Genomic DNA, 16,024 nt, shown 5'->3' with positions numbered 1-16,024 from the left:
TATGTTTATGATCACTTTTGTAAGTAAAATTAATGTAAGATTTAAGTACTTATGAACAAAAGAAATGAATCACCATTTTCTATTAAACTGCATTAATTCTTCTAAGCAAAAAGTAGTTTAATAAATTATATCCTACTAACTCTGAGCATTGATACATTTATTAAATACCTAATAGGCTGTTACAGGGCAATTTTAGTTACTATATTGAATTATTTTAAATTGTCTTAAGTTGACTAGTAACTTTAAAGAAACCATAGCTATTTTGAGTTACCTAATTCTACCTCTAAATTTCACCTAGCTCTTCCTATTAAAAACAAAGTTAGAGTTTCAATACACTTCAGATTATTAATACATTATAGTCCTTCTTTTCTCTCTAAACATCATTTGGCCATTTTTTCCACCATGAATTATTTTGTTTCCTTTAAAATTTTTAAATAAATCTTGGGGTTTTTTAAATCAATATGGAAATATTCTAATTTCCTTATAACTTGTTATTAATACTAATTTACTTCATAATTTATTTGCCCTTTAAAACATCTTTCTCTTTTGACATTTTTCTTTAAAATCTTTTTGTAAGCTGCCAGTTGAGCTGAGACATTTCATCAGCTGATTTTGATGCTGCACATGCTCGTGAAATACTGCCACGTAAATCTTTGAAAATTTCGTCTGTCAGTGCTTGTCTTTTCTCTTACACTAAAAAGTATTTTGCACACTAAATACATGCAAAATATGAATTTCTGAAATCTGACTTCCAAAACCTTTTAATTTCACGGAGTGAAGGAACTTGAACCTATAGATTTCAGCTACTGTTTAAATGTTCTAATATCTCTTTATCTTACAAAATGTATTATTGATATTGCTACTATTACTGTTTATTAAGTCTTTTTAAAACCTTGTCATATCCTTTAAGATATGAATATGCCTAATAAATAATGAGCAATATGATCGAATTTGCCACATTAAAACCATTCACCTAGTTCTCACCTCACACTCACAGTATGTGTTGTCTTAGAAATTCTCCAGGAATCAAGAATTAAACCAGTGTTACTGAGTGAACTTCCTACAATTGTGTGTGAAAAGAGAATAAATGCCTGTTTCATAGAAAATATTGATAACTTCATTTTATTTACTTTACTACCTTTCTCTTAATGAGAAAACCAATCTTAATACATAAGTGGAAGAAAAATAGATAGAAGCTTCACATTGCTGGTGTATATCCTCTACAGAGGGAAAAACCCCCCAAAATTGTATTACTAAGATCCAAGTCCTTAATTTTTTGGTTTTTTAAATGATTTTGCAGGATGAGAAACATGAGAACTTTGTAGGAGAGCTATGTTCTCTTAGAGCAACCATTTGTATAGGGCCTTAATTTCCTAAAAGAGAGAAGTTTGGACTAAATCAAAGCAAGGCAGTAAAAGGCAAAACTGATTTTTCACAAATTATACTGTTTAAAAATATATGTCACTCATTTCCTTAAACTTGACAAATCCCTCATGAGTCTCACCTGACTCTCACCTGAGTCTCACTTCATCCTTTGGCTGTAGGTGGTTAACAGAACAACAAACAATAAACCGTCTGAAATCAAATAATGAGGTAATCCTCCCTTCTCCTTTCAATTCCTCATACTTACTCTCAAGCCTGGAGAGACCCAGGGAAAGTTGTTGTTCCTATTTGTTTATAAAATATAAAGTGATGTGTGCATAATAACAAATAATAATACAATATTATTATTATTACTATAAATAGTAGAAGTTTATTATTATTTATTACTCTTAATAACAGAAGTACAGGCTAAGAGGCATATCATTGTTAAACACATTATAAGAAGTGTTAGCTGAAACTCCTTGGAGCTCATGAATAGATTAAAGTGTTTTTGAAACTGTCATAAGTGACTCTAAAGCAAACCTAGGACTAACAGGTTGAAATTACTGAGAGGCAAATTTTAGCTCAATATAAGCAAGAACTTTCTAGCAATTAGTTCTGCCTTCAGTGGAACGTGGTAGACTTGGAAGACACCATGCTTCCTATTACTGAAAGAAATCTAATAGAAGTGGAATCATTATATGTGAGGGACGTATCCAGATTCCACGTGTTAATTAGAGCCAGGAGAGTGATCCAGAGCCCAGACTGCTACAATAGTCTGGATCTAAAGCCACCTTACACAGACAACCAGAAAAATGACCTCCCGCAGTTTCCCAGTGCAAGGTTCTTTCCCAGCAGTGGTTCTAATGATGTGCATATGTGCGTACATGATTTATTTATTTCCCTGACTTCAACTGAAATCAGTAGAAAAAACAACAGGTTTGTGCCATTCTCAGACGCTTGTGAGCATAGAGGTTCCACTTCTCCCTCTGGGACATCACTCGAATGTTCTCTCTCATGACTTCATCTTTTGTTGATGGTGTACACCTGTTCCAAACTCGCTTCCAACCCGTCTCCAAGGAAGATAGGGCTACCTCTATTTATGATTTACTTCATGTTCATGTGGTTTTCTCATTATAATCTCTTAGCATAAGAAGACACACCTGTTGCCAAGGCAACCTAAATGCACGATTTGTTTCCACGCCACTGGGTCAAAGTCCCTCTGTGTTCTTGGTTGGACTCATTTTTGTATCATTAAAATGCAAGCATTCTGCAGTTTCCCTCATGTTAATTTTCCTGGGTTTTTTTTACAAGGTCTTGTTGATTTGTATTCTTTCCCTTTGATTTACTGACATTTTATTTTTCTTAACTAATTCAAATACATTTCCCCACCTTGAAAACAAGACATTTTCCCATCTTTTACGTATGTTTGTCTCAACATTTTTATCTCCATTAAAAAATAAAGAAGGATCAACTTCTGTATCTTAAAAATCTATCATTGATCAAAACTTTAGTGTCTGTCTCAAATAGTTGAGATTAATATATTGCACTTTTTATTCAAGTATTAGAAGCCTATATGAGGATTATAATCACTTTTTAACTTGTTCTGTCTTCATTTCATCACAGAATCATGTGTCTTTTAACATGATTAACGTGCTTAAATTGACTATTATCATTTTTTCCTTTTTAATGTTAAAGTTGATATCCTGGGCCCATGGAAGTCCTCTCACAAACTAGCCTCTTTTCCTTTTTTTTCATACTACCTCAGATATTTCTGAAAGCATCCTTGTTTTTGATAACATTAAGATATTTTAAGTCCATTCTTATTTTTCCAATCTTAAAAGGTAGCGTCATCTGTATTTCAAGAAGTTCTGGTTTTCTTTTAGAGAAGAATATTTGAAGCCATAATGTTGACATTAAATCATGCATTAGACCATTTCATGTGATTTCAAGAGGCAGAAAGAGTGACACCAGAGAACCCAAGAAGTGTCTGCTTGCATCATTAACGCATATTGAATATTGGAAGAGAAAAGTATGTTCACAAATAACATAATGAAGCATAATATTTTAGCTTTTTCAAAATGATGGAAATGTTAAATAGTTTACAAAAGTGAAATTTTATAGCAATGATTTTTTTTTAGCATATTGAAACAAATCATATGCAACAGTGGAGTTTTCTCAAAAAGAAGGGACAATCAGAAACAATAGTTTTTGCCAATAAAATATTCTGCCTTTTCCCCTTATATATTCAAAACTAAAGAATGCAACTTGAGAAACGTTAGAGTTAGTTCTTTTCTATAAATGATAAGAATTTAAAATAGGTAGCTTGGGAAAGAGATTAGAGAACCTATTCTTTCTTATGCATCTTAACCAGTTAATTATATTTTTTTAAATCAGTAAATGAGGGAAACTTTTTCCATGTTTGCTTTCGAATGATTATAAGGTAACAGACATTTCCAAAATGAAGTTTTGAGAATGTATCTTGAAGATATATTTCTTCCATAAAATGAAACTTTAAAAAATTATTTCTGTTTTCCAGGGTGTGATTTTGTGGATTTATTAAAAGTATCGCTCCTTATTTTAACTGTAAATGGAAACTTTATTTAAACCAATTATTGCCAAATTTCATTCCGCCAGCAGCCATTCAGATGGTGCAGGTGTTTGTGATCAGCTCTCCCTGGAGAGCCTAAGTGTCGCATCAGACAAGTCAGTTCATAAACTTCTTAGCTGTGTTTCCAAGAGCTTTACTTCTCCTAATTACATCAACTACAAGCGTGCTAAATTTCTTCGTAGATATATGCTGAGCATTACGTCAAAATCAATCTTCATTCATTACAGCCACCCTTTGCTTTTTAATTATTAAGAAGCTAATCAGTGAATAAGACTATTGTTATACCTTTAAGTTAGGATTTCTTAATTTTTTTTCTAAAGAAATGTAATGGCTTTCAAAGAGGCTAGATGTGACAGAGATTTGAGTTCTTCTTGAAGGACAAAGTCTGAAAATAACTTAGTATAAAATCAGGAAGAATTTATAAAGAAATAAACATTAAATAAAAACAAACTCAACTGATCTTTGGCCATCAGATGAGAAAGTGTGGCCTTGAATCAATTTTTCATTTAATTATACCTTTGGCTGAATATTCTGTGTGGAAGGAACTTGCCTTTTTCTTATACTAATTTGTATTAAAACTAGATTAAAATGGTCATCCAAATTTTTTATTATTATTGTGCTAATCTGACTAAGCATAGAGAGAGTAGAAATAAGAATAGAAAATGAGTTTTCCCTTCAGGCCTTAGTTAGTTTAAGACTCAGAATAAGTCTTGGAAGTATGAAATTGAATATATAAAGGAAATTAGTACCCGAAAAGTTCTCAGATTGCGTGGCTCTATATCCTATTCATTCTGGACAATTCTGCAAACTAGAATGCTTTCTTATCTATATTTAATTGCACGTAATTTACTTTCATTGTGTATTTCTAATGCTATTTATAGTTGGCTGTTATTGCCAACAACCACAGTTGCCCATATTTTAAAACTTGTATTGTTTTACTACAAACATTAGTTTTTAATATAGTTCAGAGAATTCAATGATCTTTAATGATGCTTGCATAACATTTAGGCAAAGGACAATGTTTGTCTTTGATGATAAGTTATGTTATTAAAACACAGTGTTGTAGAGTCCCAGTGGAAAACTTTCTTACAGTCCCAGAATTAATGCCTTAGAGTCCACAGTCTAACACCAAGTGGTGCAAATATACTTTCCTACTTTCCCAGAATTAATGTCCAAAATCCACATTCTAAAGTCAAATTCTGAAATCAAAAAACTATCAGGGCCAAACACTTTGCAGAGAGGATTGCTGAGAGGCACTATTTCAATGCAGTTGGAACCTTCTGCCATCCCAACCCTCCACTTCCCCATATGAAGAGACAGAAGGCTGGAAGTCATCTTTTACAGGAATCAGAGCCGGTGGAGCAGTTTCCCATACTCCTCTCGTCGATGAGAAGGAGCTTTCAATATATCCTTTCCCATCCTACAAGGTTGAGGATGCCAGACACATTACTCCTTCCACTAAGTTGTGACGGGTGAGCATCCGTCTTGTGAAAGTTTCTAAGGAACTGAACCAGCGGGGCACTTGCTGCCCTAGACGTAAAGCTGCTGATGACAAAAGAGAAGGGCAAGAGACCTTATGAAGAGAAACTGCGAGGGGGCACAGCCTGTACTCCTGCTGTGTGATGTGGGCTATCTGTGTTTCCCACAGTCACTACAGGTGTCGATTAGACATTGAGTTAATTTACATAGCACTCCCTAAGAGAGCTACAAACTAGGATAGGAATCCCCAACCACAAGAAGTAATGAAGTAAACTTCTCCTGGCAGAAATGAGGGGTAGTACGTGGTCCAGCCTCAGCTGACTTTCCCAAGCCAGAACTATAAAGGGTGAGTCCCTTAGAGCTTTCCACAGAAAACCTGCCCATGAGAAAACCAGCATCTGGATGCCTAACACAGAGAAGTAGCTGCAACTGACAGGAAGAGAAGGGCAGTCCACCCATGGAGGATTCTTGGTTTAAGTAATGGAAGAGCAGTTTCAACGAACAAAGTAAACATCAGCCAATTATTCACAGGTAGTTGTGTATATACATATTTTGACTCTTCTTCCTCACTGCCTCAACACCAGCACACTAAAGGCTCAAAGAGGGGCAAGGTTCTGAGAGAATTGTTTGCACTCCCATCATTAAGCACAAATTCCATGTCGCTGGACTCTGGGGAAGGGAGAGTTTAAACTGATTACACAATTCATGTTCTAAAGTAGACAAGACTACATATTAACAGCCAGTAACTTGAATTCTTTTTCTTGTGTAAAATACCCATGTACATTTCATTTGTGAAAGAAAGTTCTGCCTCATCTGAAATGCTACGGTACCAACTATCCTCTCTCAGTGTTTGCAATGTATTATTTCACTTTTTTCTGACTTCAGTTTCCACTGTTGAGAAATCAACTTTTAATACAATTGTTCTTCCTTTGTGATTAATCTTTTTTACTCTCTGATACTTTAACTATCTCCTCTTTTTCATTAATATCTTGATTTCACTATGTTTAGCTGTGTATTTGTTTTTATTTACCTCCTTGGGACTCACTGAGTTTCCTGAATTTGATATTGGTGTATCTGAAATGGCAATTATCTCTTCAAATATTTTTTCTTAATATTTTATTATTCTGGAACTACCATTAGGAGTATGTGAGCACTCTCCTTCTGCCATCTCTTTCATATTTTTGTTTTCTTCTCTCTCTTTGCCGCATCCTGGGTAATTTTTTTGCATCAATCTTCCATTTAGTAATTCTTTCCTCAACTGTGTAATGTGTTATTTTATCCATCAATTAGGTTTTTGAGTCTAATTTTATATTTTAGTTTTTAGAACTTCTGTTTGGTTCTTTAGTAGTAATATTGGTCTTTGTTTACATTTTTAATTCACTCTTAAAGAATTTTAAAAGTACTCATTTATATTCTTCTGATTATTTTAACATCTACAGGCTTTGCAGGTATGGCTCATAGTATTTTGTTTCTGCTAACCTTGCTAATGGCTCATTTCTTCATGTTTTTAAATGACATTTTATTGGGAGAGGATATTCATTGGAACTCTGAGAAGTGTTTGAAAGTTGTGTTTCAAGTACTTTGCCCCATAGCAGATTTCTGTTTTCTTTTGCCAGGCTCTTGAGGCCACTGCTGATCCAGAGTCACTTTAACTTAATTATTGGCTTGGGTTTTCAGTCACACAGTAGTGTGAATTCATGACCAATATCTGTGGTCTTATGATGATTTAGGGCAAGAGGAATTTTGGCTTCGTATATGAGAGTTACACAAAGGAGGTAGTTGAGGGTATGGACTCGGGATTATTTGGCTTGTGTATGAAAGGCATGATCACAGGGAAGTTGTTTGCTAACTCTAAGAATTAGGTAGCCCTGGGAGGGACAGTCTCTCCCAGATTGGCGAGGCCCCAAGATATCAAAGCATTATAAAACACTAAAAATCATAATACACAAGGCTAGATGGGCAAGTACTCTCAACATCTCCCTCTGAAAGGGGATTTCTCCTTAAGTTCAGTCACTGCAGGTGTTGTCCTCTGGGAAGTGAGGTCTCAGATTTTTGAGACTATTGCTGACCCAGCCTTCTATGAAACTCAGACCCAGGCTTTGCCTCCCACCTCCGTGGGTGCATAAGAATTTACAATCCAGGCCCAAGGTTGCTGACAGGTTAGGGGTTCTCCGGGCAAACACTGACTCCAGTGCTCACTTACCATTCTGGATTTGTGTTTTCTTGTCAATTCTGCCCTCTGATGTTTTTTCTTAATTTACTACCACCTTAGCTGTGATTTTTATGTATTTTATTTTTACTGGGCAGAGAGAGGTAATTAGGTCTGTTTGTTTATTTATTTTTAGAGGAGGTAATGAAGATTGAACCCAGGACCCTGTGTCTGCTAAGCATGTGCTCTACCACTTGAGCTATACCCTCCCCCAGCTATGATTTTAAAACTTTTTTTTTTAACATTTAACCCATTGTTTCAGGCATTCGACGCTGGAAGGGGTTTTTCTGCTCAATTAGTCAACTGTTTTGCTAAAATTAAAGTCTTAGATTTAAACTTTAATATCTCTTTGCTTACTGAAAGCTGTTCTCAGTGAACTCTATTAAAGCAAGGGAAAAATATTCAAATAGTGTCTAATGAAATTTCAATTTTGAATTTTTTTTAGGACTTTCAAATAGTTTTGTACATTTTGAACAATTTCCATGAATGTGTAAGCTACTTGAAAATTTTGACTAAATTATTTTATAATCTTTATTTTCTCTAAGAAATTTTAAATCTTTCCTATCGTTGTATATGTTGCAATCTGAAATCTAATTTTAAAATGTGAGGCCATCTCTCTTCCCTTGTCAATATTGAAACTATTTTTGTGAGGGATGTAAATATTTCTTAATATACCAATCAAATTTTCCCATTCACTGACCTTAGAATAGTTTCTATGTCGACCCTATCTTCTGAATATTCAATATCATCTAAATGGGCAATAAGAAAACATTTTAAAAACCAAAGAAGAAAAACTCAGTATGCAGTAGACAAGAATATAAATGTGTAGTTCATAAAGTATATTTAGAAAATAAAATTTGAATTGTGTATTACCTGCAATTTAAATTTCATGTTAATTTTATGTCACTTTGTTTTAATGTTCAAGTTCAGATAATACCCCAAAATACCAAAAAAACTGATAATACAACTTGATTATCATAAAAGACAACTATTTTTGATTGTTCAATAGAGCAATTTGAGTTTAATTTATTGTTTCATTTTAAATTTTAATTAAACTAGCTGGAAGTTCATACGAGTCAGCATGTTTTATGTTACCAAATAACCTTCGGAATTCAAACAACTATTGTCACTAATTAATCATTTCCATTTTCCTAATTCGTAGGAATCAAGCCAGATTTGAGAACTAACCAGTAAGCGGGATGTTTGGTAAAGGCCTGTTTAACAAAAGGAATACAAGCAAACATGTTTTATATGTAGTGACTACTCCAAAATTATTTGCCAATTAAGTTATTTACCTTGTGAGAAGTATTCTAACATTTATATCAAAATTAACGGAGAGAGGAAAGAGGAAGGATTAAGTTCTGATTTTTCTTTCATAAGAATCGGTTCAATTTCAGGAACAAAGAAGCACAATTTAAGACAAGATATTTTCTAGCTATCAGATTACCAAAGAAAACAGTGTTAGAGAAGGGGGAAGTGAAATTGATGCTTTATGCACAGTTAATTGAATACAAATTGCTACCAGCCCCAGGAGGACAAATTGACATTATGTATCATTAAAAACCTTTTTTAAATGTGTATGTATTTTAGCCAACTAAACTTTCAGTACTTTATCCTAAAAAACAAAAAATGTATGAAAAGATGTAGATACATGAATGTGTATCACAATTTTTTTTATAATTGTGAATGTTTATAACAGGAGTGAAGCTCTTTACTAAAAATATAAGCTGAAGAATTTGCATAGCTCTGCTCTCTCAGGAAGGACACACCTTCTGACCACTTGGGAAGTCACCTCCAACCAAGCATCTTTCTTAACTAAGGACTCCTCTTGCTAGCCTGCCTAGAGCATGGCTGAGTTTTTTGCCTTAAAACATGATTTCTGTGGTTCATCGCCTCAACATTGACTTAAAATTTATTAAAAATAATAATATATTGATATATCAATATGATAATATTGATAATTGTATAATGTTTACTTCTGACTTTTATTCTAATTCATTTTTATATTTTAGATCTTCTACCTCTTATTTTTCTTTAACTTAAAAGCTTATCCCTATATTTTAAATAAACATAATTTAACTTATTTTATAGTCTTAAAAACTACTTTTTAGTCTTAATAATCTCTTTCTTAACTTTACACTGTTTAGACCTTTCTTCTTTGGCATCTATTTATTTTCAGGCTTCATTTTCTTAAAATTGCTTCTTCCATATTTTAAAATTTATATTTTGTCTTTGGGATAAATTCTCTTGCCTTAAAATTATACCTTATCTTTGCTTTTTTTTTTTTTTTTTAGACTTCATCTAATTAAATGTCTGTTTTGTCACTTACTATTTCATTTTAACTTTTTTCCATCCTTTTGGACAACCTCATCCCATGGCTCTTATTCATGAGGAGATCTGGCCTTGCCCACAGGTGACTCCTCAGCCCATCTGCACAAAGAGGTAAAGCGGCTCTCTGTTCTGGCACGGTCCTCGCTAAGCTCAACTTGCACAAGAGAATGTCAGTTCTCCTTGCCAGCTCTGTTGAAACTTAACTGGCAATTAACTTGAAATGTAACTGGCAGTGTGTTGTGAATACAATCCAGTTCTTAACAAGGCTCATTTGAAAGAAATGTGGTCGATTGAAGACTGCTTAAAAGTTGTGCCACCCTTCCATGTCTCCAGGTGCTTCCATCAGAAAGCTTATACCCGAATTTATAGTGTTGCAGTCCCATCTAGATTGATCACAGAGAATTGTGCTTTGGTGTACTCTCGTTGGTCTATTTTGAAGAATTTTATATGAAATTGCCCTATGACAGTGTTATTGTATCTCCTGCAGAGAAGTTTTGGGGAGCATATTATCTCTGGAGCAACTGTTTTTTTCTGGGTTTTCTACGGCTATTGATAAGGTCAGTTTTATCTACTGACCTTCCACATTGTGTAATACATTTTCTTTTCTTTTTTGTTGGCTGTTAGAGAACATGCAGTCAAAATCATGGCCCATATCCAACAAGCACACAGTATCTCTTGGCAAACATTTTACTACTCCTAGTTCCATTTTCTCTCATTTCAGTATTCCCTTGTGGTGATTTTCTTAGTTACCTAGTTTAATTTTATCTGGATATATTATATGCATTGTTATACTCTACTATAAAGAATCTAGAAAATAGTGATACTCTGAAAGAGAGAAAAACAAAGAAAAAGTCAGCATTATAACCCAATTTTACACATTAAAAAACCAGGACAATATGATAATTATAGGCAGCCAGTCAGTAGCAGAACAGAAAGTGGAGCACCCACCTTCAAGTTAACTTAAAATTCAAGAATCCAAAGCCATCAGACTCTATTGCTATAATTGCCAGACTTCCATCAACACTGGCAATCAACCACTAGTCAGAAAAAATCAAATTCCTTGTGCTGTTTTCTCTACTTTATTTTGAGTAATATTAAAGTTCCAGAAATATATCAGCCCAGGCAAATCCAGTGAGTGTAAGTAACTAAAAGTGTAAGCTCCCACCTCTTTGCCATATGTTCAGAAAAAGAAAAATCTTAGACAAGTTCAACTTGATGTTTTGTGAATACCTACCTAGAAACACTGCAGTTTTACTGGATGGGGTTTTGAGGCAATTTTAAAGTATACAGGTTTAATCAAGGATACATAGATGAGTGTAAAATAAAGATCCATGTTGCCATAAAGATGTATTTTTGCCATTAAATATTAAACAAAATATTTAAATAATACTAATAAATATTTCAAGCAGTGAATAAATATTTCCAAGCCACAAACTCAGCCTCTTTGAAATTCAACCTCTGCTCCATGGAACTTTATATTTCTGTTGGAGCTCAATATTGTGTAAGTACCATCCAGAGCTTTTTCTACAAGACTCTTTTTGTTTTGTTTTGTTTTCTGATTATAAAATTAATTATTCTTACTGTTGAAAATGGAAGAAACCAAAACTAGACCAATGAAAATGAAAACTTCATGGAAATAATTATAGCTAACATTTATTCTGTACTTAGTGTAAACACAAGCCTAAGCATCTTACACACATTTTCTCTACCTCTCAGCAACAGTGCATGGTAGCTACGCTGCTTAATCCTATTTTATGGCTGAAGAAAACAAAGTTCAGTAAGGTTAATTAAGTGATTAAGTGAATGGACCATTCATTATAAAAAGTTAAAGTGAATTTTGAGATATTGCATCTTTTTTTTTAATTCATTTTGATAGATGAGAGATGGCTGGATAAAGAGAGATAGACTTTTCTTATTGTTAGGAGAGCTATATTTGAAACCTAATTCAGCCACATACAGTTACATCATGGGTTTTTTTTTTTTTTATGACTTTAAATTTTACCAAAAATTTAAAAGCCTGCTGAGTCAGTTTAAATTACATTCAGCTGGAAGGGACAGTAAACCTAACAGCTAAGTTTAACATTTAAACATGTAAGCAATTATTCGACTACAAGAATTTTAGCTATAAGCCGATGTAAGGCAGGTATAGTAGTTCAAGGATGCCATCAGCTCTTCCCGTCTTTCTTCTTGCTGTTCTTAACATATAGGGCTTCATCCTTATACTTGTCACCTTGTGGTCATATGGTGGCTGCTGCATCTGTAGCTGTCATATTTCAGGAAGGAGAAAAAAGTGGGGGTTGGAGGAAGAAAAAGGGTCATGGCCGTGGCTGTATGCCTCAGAAGCCCCTCTCATCGTTAGCATATAGTGTTTCAGTTAACTCTGTGCTGCATAACAAATTATCCCAATACTTAAAGGCTTGAGACAGCAACAAACTGGCTGACAACTCTGCCTTTTGGATAAGTTTCACTAGGGGTAGCTGGTCTCTGCACCAGGTGATGTTAGCAGGGGCAAATCAGCTGGGGCTGGAGGGTCCACGAGAGCTTCAGCCACAAACTTGGCACGCAGCGAGGCACTCAGAATGACTGGAGATTAACTGCGTCTCTCTCCATTACTTCACAGTTTCTCATCCTCCAAGGCCCTGCTCTATCTCCCATCTTTTTCTAGCCAGATAGTTAAAATTCTTTACATGACAACCAGCTTCTAAAAGAGTGAAAAAACAGAAGATGCAGTCTCTTCAGACCTAGGCCCAGAAGTCAACTAAACCACGTCCACAGTCTACTGGTCAAAGCAAGTCACGGGACCAGCCCAGATTCAAGGACTAAGGGAGACAGACTTCACCTCTTGATGGAAGGAGGGGAATACATGTACAGGGATGAAAGGAATTTGGGGCGACCATCTTTGCAAGTAATCCACTGCACATAGATGCTCCTATTCCAATTACTGTTTAGAAAAAGCTGTAGTAGGTCAAAAGATAGCCAGGCAACAAAGTGCCTTAATTCAAGCCCTTTTTTTCCCCAAGGAATGCCTATTCCCTCTTGTCTCTTTTTCTCTCTTTCTCCCTTCCTCTCTCTCTCTCTTTCACTCACTCTCTCTCTCTCTCTCCTTCTCTCTCATCCCCTCTAACTCTCATTCTTGCTCTCCCTCTCTGCACCACACACATACACACACATGTATAATCTCCTAGGGTAAAATAATGTAAAGTGATTGATTAAAAATTAAATATACAGGTTAACCTTAATTTTAAAGATAGGAAAAGAAATCACACATGAAAAAGTATTCTCAGTGTAGCAGTTGAGGGAAATAGGTGACGGGGATCAGGAGGTACAAAGTTCCAGTTATAAAATAAACTAAACAAGTCACGGGAATATAGTGTACAGCATTGGGAATATAGTGAATGATTTTTTTTGAAATGTAGTATAGTCAATTTACAATGTTGTGCTAGTTTCTGGTGTGCAGTATAGTGATTCAGATATATATATATATATTTTTTTTTTCCTTTTCCTATTCTTTTTCATTATAGGCTATTACAAGATATTTTGTATATTTTGTATATACACACACACACCCCTCCATACATATACTATGGTCTGCTTAATTTATCTACCAATTCTTATGGCAATGAATAGCATTATTTCTAGTTTTATAATATATTTTTAAAATCTATTAATTATGAGGGCAAGATTTTTCCACTCTTATAGGAAGAAAGAAAAATGTTTAGCTTCTCTCGGCTTTCTTTTTTTTAATCATTCCAAATAAATATTCAAATCTTTATTTCAAAGTCCTAAAATGAGCCTACTATTTATTTTCACTTAGAGTCCTAGAAGTATAAACATTAATTTGAGAAGAAATGACATCATTAAAATATTCTCACAAGGAAAATTTTATGTTTATACACATTAGAATTTTTCCTGTTTTTCAATAAAGTTTCATAATTTCCTTAATGTGGATCATATTTCTTCTTAGGATATGTCCCTTTGTAGTATTTTGTTGCTATTTGGAATGAAATACTTTTCATTCATTATATCTGCTAGGTGATAATAATTTACTGGAAAGCTATTGTTTTTCATATCTCTCATATACCTGACCCTTTTACTGAATTATTTTGTGCTAAGAGTTTTCAAATTATTTTCTTCAGAATTCTTGGTATATACTGCATTTCCAGCAAATAAATATTATTGTCTCATTCACTGCAAAATAAAAATCTTATTTTTTCTATTTTACGTCTTACACTGGCTATAATTGCAGAATAATATATGATATATTTATTCATGCCACTGATTTTTAGTGAGTAATTGGCCCTTCTCTGGCTGCTAATCTGTGCCACAATTGGGTCACTGTGAAATTTCAGAACTCCATGCTCCTGTGAAGTTCTCCTCCCATTTTTGTAATTATGTTTCCTATACCAGTATTCAGACTTTTCATGGGAAAAAATCCCTCTCACCACTTTTTTTTTTTTTGACTTTGTAATCCTAGCACACAAATTCAAATATTAGATATTCACTGGATGTTTGATGAATGGAGAGATGGATGAGGAGGTATGTAGTTGGAGCCATATCTATTGAGAATGAGCTAAGAAGGATGTGTTCATTCAGATGCATAACATTTCCACCCACCAATCTTTCTCAACCTCCAGCCCAAGACCTGTGATTCTGGAGAACAAAAATATTATGAGCTGTACAGCTAAACTGAAGGGACTTATTCCAGGGAATGATCTGGTAGTGAAAAGCAGCAGGAAGCACGGAGGCTTTGCAAAGAAATCTCATTTTTAGTCTGCTTGTATTCAGGATGTTCATGCTTCTCTTATCACTGAGGAGACCCTAAGGAGCAAACTCAGAACAAACTCTCTTTGATGTTTGGTAACAGGTTAATTGTGCGAATGGAAAGCCATTATAGCTACACAAATAAAATTAAGGATTTTGGTATTAACTTTTATGCGAAGTTCAAATGAGGCAATGGTAGGGGTAATCAATATGGAGAATAATGGGCAGAAAGTATTACTTTTTTGCCCCAATTGTCAAAATAACGTCTAGGGTTATATATGTGAATGGTGCACTCACCATTTAAAATCTTAATCCCAAAATTTAAGAGATTTAAGAACATAGACTGTTTTTGACACATCTAGTTTTTAACTAAGTCTTTAACAAAGTCTTTAACAACTTCAGTTATGAATTTGCATAAAAAGTGATTTAGGGACAGAAAAAAAATAGATTCTCTAGTCTAGACCACTGGTTTTCAAATCAGGTGTGCGTTTGTGGGTTGCGAGGAGATGGCTTAAAGGAACCGACAGGGCTCTAAAATTCCACTGCTGTTCTAGACTAATTATATATCTGAAGAATTTTATTCTAAGGACTAATTCTTGGATTTATGAATGTTACTATCACTCATTTTATTCAGGCTGAAAACAAGATTATACTGGAGGTCTTTTTTGAAAAATTATTTGCATGGTTGTTAATGGTGGGCCAGGAAGAAAACATTGGGTTTTTTTTTACATTGTTTTAAAAAATAAGGATATTTACTCATGAAATTGTAGAATTCTGAGTGAGTTTATTCTTGGTAATTTAAGAGCTTGGATCCTATAGCTTTTTAGTCTGCTTTATTTAAAATTGAAAAGTGTGTTAAACAGGAAAGCCAGGGCATTCCTTTTGGCTAGTACTAGCAGAGAATTGTATGATTCTCAAAGTACTCCTTGCATACTAAAAATGAGAGATAAAGTCAAATTAATTGTTTTATTGGATTCTTTGAAGTAGAACAAATATATTCTAAGTATTTTTGTGAAGAAATATTCTGGTATATTCATGATTTGTCAGTTGTCTCATGAGCTTGAAAAACTTTTTGTCATTGCCATAAATTGGGATAGTTAATTGTGCTATCATTCATTTAGCTTTCAGTATGATGGGGGAAATTCTACACTCATACAATACTATATAATAAAAGGAACATGAATGTATCACTTAGCTGCAGAGTTTTAAATTTGTCAGGTTTGGTATTATTGTGTTGGATATATAAGGTCTGGGGAGATAAAGGGAGAAAT

This window comes from Camelus ferus, chromosome 2, assembly GCF_009834535.1.
Source record: "Camelus ferus isolate YT-003-E chromosome 2, BCGSAC_Cfer_1.0, whole genome shotgun sequence".
NCBI classification, from domain to species: domain Eukaryota; kingdom Metazoa; phylum Chordata; class Mammalia; order Artiodactyla; family Camelidae; genus Camelus; species Camelus ferus.
The sequence above is the reverse complement of the archived record's forward strand: the minus strand, read 5'-3'. Positions refer to the sequence as shown.